The following is a 5,756-nucleotide window of genomic DNA, read 5'->3' as shown; positions in this document are numbered from 1 at the left end:
TTCAGGTAGTTGTTTCCTTTTATTAGATTGCATTTAACATGATTACTTCTCATATTGACTGATTGCTTCAGATATTGACTGGCAGACAAGTAAACAAACTTTAGAGGTGCACAGTTATTGAAGATGTAAATATATATTTTAAAAGCTATTGTGTTTTTCACTTACATGAATAACACAAATAGCTAAATCGTGCAAACTTTTTTTTATCATTGTGTACTATTCAAGTTGATGCTGATTTCTATTAATTCATTCATAAACCTTGGTTGAAAATGTTTTGGAACTTGCAATTCTTTTATCTGATGCAAAATGCTTAATATTTATTTCTTTTAAAACATGCAACTTAAACCAAATAATTAATTAATGTTCTATTTGGTAAACATGAGTATTAAATCAAAAGGATAAAATAACAAAATATTTGTTTTAAATCTTATAATACATGTTTCAAAACAGTAATATTTTGAACTAATAAAACCAAATCCAATTATTTTTAAGTTATTCAATTCTTTATTCTCATTTATTATTTTTTAGAGAGGGAATAATTTCTATTTGCAATGATGCCATCAATAAATTTTGGAGCATTTTATTCTGCAGCAAGACATTTGTATTTACAGCAAAATAAATATGACCTAGTGGAGATATTATGAAAATACAAGAGAAACATGACTAGTCAAATGTAGTAAAAATCTTAATTTGTCCTTGAGTGCTCTCTTATAACTACTTAAGATTATTATGTTATTAGCAAAAACAAAATATATTATTAATCATCCAGTTAGATATTCTACTATGTTAGGAGAGAGCTGAAATTTGCTATCTTAGGTAAGGTCAAGCATTCTTTACAAAGTTTAAGTCCAAAGGTATATGAATCAATCCATTTGATGAATGCCTTCAGTTTGAAGATAGTCATATAGTAACTCTGAGGATAGTATTTAATATTTGAGAAAAAAAAAAAAAACTAGGGTTAATTTCTTCCCTAAAATTTTGCATACAGGAATTTAAAATTACATATAGATATGCAGGATATCCCAAATGTTGCTCATTTACTGTAAGGGCATTATTTTAGTACCAGTAGATGTACCTTATTTTATTAACCTGTTAATAAAATCTGAGATCTGATTGTCACAGAATAAGGAACAAAAGTTGTAGTAAAAAATCTCATGTACACAAGCAAAGTGATTAAGAAATCTTTTAAAAAATTATTTGTAATGCACCTTAGATGTAAATGTATTATAATATTAGAAGTTTTGTTTTCTTGCGATGGGATCCTCTCTCTATCCATGATACTCATGAGTACTCAAATCTAATGACTAAATATTAGATAAAACCTAAAATGTCCTGGTGGATGATCCGCCACTGATGACAAGTAAGGTGTAGTATCGACGAGAGTTCTCTGCTCTACTTGAAGTGAGCGCTCGAGAGACGTGCCTCTGAAGGCATAATAGTTGACTATCCCCCCCCCCCCCGAAATCGAAAAATTCAGAGTGACTGGGCCGCTGCGACAGCATTAGATGGAACTAAGTCCTTAGGGCTTTCACCGACCACGGTACAACCCCTCCCGTAGGAGGCACGTCTCGTCATCACTAGAGAATTGCCGGCTTTACACCGTTTCTGTATCCATCAGGGCGGCGAGAACCGGCCACCATTCCGGACACTTCTCATCCCGATGTCTTAGGTGTCTCCCGGGGGGGTGAGATTGCCCTTAAAGATATTGCCGTATATTTAACTTATTCTGTTGCAAATTTGTAATTTTATTAAATTTATGTTATACACATTTACTGAGCAGTACAGGGGAAGGAACCCGGGGTGGTATTGCCTTAAAGGTATCGGTTTGGACTGCGTTGTCAGGGCAAAATATTAGTATGTTTATATCAGTTTTTAAAAAGAAATATTATGAAGGGATAAAAATAATGCTGTGTTCCGGGCGCCATTTATATTTACTAAACAACCGAGAGCGGAAAAATTATATCATACTCAGGCCATCTGTTACTCTTGTTTGATATAATGTTTTCTTTCACTTAATTCATTGACAAAGAACCCCCTTTGAAATAATTTCATTCAGTAAAATTAGACCTATCTTTAAAGTTTGTAAAAGCTCTTTTGTGACATTGATATAGATATTTTTTCCATGGAATGATTGCATGTGTAGTTCCCCCACCACCACCACACATATATATGTGTGTGCGGGGCAAATGTAGTTAAAAGATACTTTTCTACCTGATGTATCGACAATGATTGGCACTTTACAGATAATTCAATGTTCAACATACAAAGAGAATGTAACGTTTATCGTCTCATGAAGAACAATGTCAATTACAGAACTGTAAATGAGTCTGACAATAAGAAAGTGCATTTTATGGATCTCCTCATTTTTATATAATCTTTACCAAGTTTAAGATTGTATGGTCCAGTTCAACATATTTTGTCAATACAGAGCCGGATTAAGTCTGTAGAAAACTTTCGGCAAAGTAAGTTTCGGGAAAAAGGCTTTTCCCTTGCAAGCGTAGATAATAAGGTATTTTTATAGATTTTAATTTGATATTTACATACGAATATTTTAAATTACAATTAGGAAGATAAAGTGAAATAACTAAACAAATTGCGGATCTCTTTCGAGATAATAATATTAGTATATCTAGTGTATGAAGAAATTAAAAAAAAAAAAAAAAAAAATTGCTCACTATAGAACTCTGCTCCAGAATGTTCCAAAAAAAATAAAACCAAGTATTCTTTTAATTTCCGAATATAATTTCCGTTATTTGTTTATTATTGCAACAGGGCCCTTTACTACACCATTCTACAATTCCTTACAGTGACCTCCTCTCTTAGCCGTGAAGTATTGTTTTAATTTCAGAATATTATTTCCATTTTTTACTTTTAAATTCGTTTACAACAGAAATTCACGCTACACCACTGTACAATTCCTTACAGTGGCATAGCGAGAGTATCACCCCCCTCCCCTCCCTTTCTTATTTGCCATCAGTGACTTCCAAGAGCAAATGGCGTCTGGTGCGTAATGTTATTATTATTATTTTAGCTTTTTTCTCATATTTTTCTTCAACATGTTCATTGTCATGAATCATGCCTGTGATTCGGACCACTATCTAATAAACAGTTGCGTAACTAAGATGGGGCAGGCAGAGAAGTGCCCTGGTCGCCATCACCAGGGGACTCAAAGTTGTAGAATAAATTAATCGCATTTAAGAAAAGAAAAATACATTTTTTTTTTCGTTTTTTTTTTTCCTTAAAATTAAAATAAAACTTTTTGAAAACCAAAATGGGTTTCTTTTAATACCTTGATGTATTCAGATTTCTCAAGTTCAGTTCACTATTTAACTAACTTTGTGTTAACATTAATAATCAAACCATAAACATCTCCAAATACTTTTTTAATTAATAGGCAAAGACATGTATATCACTATAATATGAAAAAAATATTTGATAAAACTTGATTAACGTGCAATAGGAATTCTATTTACCCCAAATTCTGTCTTATCAACAAAACAGGGATTACTGATTCAAAATAGCTAATAGATTGTTTAGAATTGTTATAAAATAATTGAATCAGAAAAACGGAAATAAACTTCACTAACAATAAAGCTATCCAATCGTAGAAATTATAAGTAGAAGAATTTTCTGTAATGAAAGATGGCGTAGATCGAACACGAATTATTAATTTGATATTTTGCGATTTGTGGCTAGAATGAACAAATTTTGTTGTACGCTAAATTCTTCTCACAGAAGATCGGCGAAAGAAACCTTGACAGTTATTTGGCCTGTAATTAGGGTTGACCTTGAAAATGTATTATTCGCTGGTATTACATAAGTTTTACATATTGGTGCAATTCGAGAACAGTGTTTGGCATTGAATAATTAGTCGAATGATTTCTTTACATAATCTCATTGAATTTCAGAACAAAAATATGTTTCATAAAAACACAAACTTTCATGTAAATTTTAGAAATAAATTCTTAGGGTTTTTTTTTCCCCAAAAAAAATGCAGAATTTTAATTTTGCTGTTTTTATTTAATTTCATAATAATATTTCTGAATTTTAAAAATTAATTTATGTTCAATTTTTAATTTTTTTATTATTTAGCTTCAAAGCAAAGATTTTGACCAATATTCTTTCTCCATATTTTCAATGATAGCGGAATCGTTTACTGGGTTATTTTTTTGAATTTAATTCGATGAAAAATTATTTCCGAATTCTAGAAACATGTTTTCTTTATAATAAAAGGGTATTTCGAAGGTTCTTGTAAAAGCTTGCCGTATTTAAATCCTCAACTCTATATTAAAATAAAAGGAATTCAAAATAATGGTTTAAATTTTACATTACCAACTGCAGACTATAATTTGATAAAACAGAGTGGTGTTAATTCTTTTTTAAAAAAGATGCTCTTGAACTGGATTCCTTCATTTTATAAATTTTCTCAGTTTTTGTTTATAACAAATATTTTAATTTCAACTTCTGGTCAACTTTTAGTAAAATTTCAGCTTCTTGTATTAAATTGGGTAATTTTTGTTCATAGAACTCTAAAATGTATCATGAGATTAGAATTTTTTAAAAGAATATACCATTAATTCTCGTTCGAAAATCCTTAATGAAATTCAAATTTGTAATTATGTTTCAATTATTTAAACTGGTCTTTAAAATTTTAGGCAAAAGAAACACAGATAGACTGCAAAGCAAAACTGTACTGTATAATAGGGTGGGACGAAAATAACCTTTTATTTATTTAAGATTTTAGTTTGGTAATAGTGCGGAAAAGTTGCCTTTTAAGTTCAAAAACAATTTTTAAAAGTTTGGTTGCACTATTACATTATCTTGAGATGCCGCAAAAAGCTTAAACTTTGTAAAAAAAATTGAAAAAAATGGAAATTTTTAAAAACGACCTTTAAAATTTTTTCTTAGATTTTAGTTTGGTAATAGTGCAGAAAAGTTAGCTTTTAGGCTCAAAAAGAATTTTAACAAATTTGGTTGCAATACAACAATATTTCGATGTGGTGCAAAGAGCTTAAAGTATGTAAAAAAAAAAAAAAATGAAAAATTATAAACTTTAATAAAATATTTTTATGAATCTTTCGTTCATATAATTTTACAAAAAAGATTTTAAATACATATGTAAGAATTACAACTGAAAAAAAAAATATTAATTACAAAGTGTAATATTGTTTTGTTTTGTCAAATTTTGCGTTTTTTACTTCTGTATACTTAATGATTACAAATGATGCATCTGCAAAATGTTTGTTTCTACTTCATTGCAACATTAAACTGTTTGTTTTTTTAAATTAAATTTTGGCATATTCACAGGTGAGTCAATTTTTGCTCTTATTAATCCTTCTCTTGCAATTGAATCGCTGACATTTTGAGCCGATTCGGCCACCAGCTTCCTAGCTTTTTCCACTGCTTGCATATGACAAGGAAGCCTCAGAAGGTCGATAACTGATTCCCTTATACTATTTGGTTCAGCTTCAGATGACTTCTGTATAAAGTCTTTGAGATAGTCACTGGAAACATGTTTTAGCAAGGGGGCTCAGTTAAGTCATTTTCAAGCCATGAGATCATGTCGATGTAATCCTTTGCATCGAAGTTTATCTTTGGAACTTTCAACTTCCTGACTCTGTTTTTACTTTCTGTTCTTACTTTTAAAATACATCGTAAACCAAGTTCTCTTTGAATGTTACGTTCATCACTTAGCATGGACAAAAGGATATTTTCTGAAGCAGCAAAGTACCCATTTCTCTGAATAATCTGATCTA

Source organism: Argiope bruennichi, chromosome 10 (genome assembly GCF_947563725.1).
Source record: "Argiope bruennichi chromosome 10, qqArgBrue1.1, whole genome shotgun sequence".
NCBI classification, from domain to species: domain Eukaryota; kingdom Metazoa; phylum Arthropoda; class Arachnida; order Araneae; family Araneidae; genus Argiope; species Argiope bruennichi.
Note: the sequence above shows the minus strand (reverse complement) of the source record.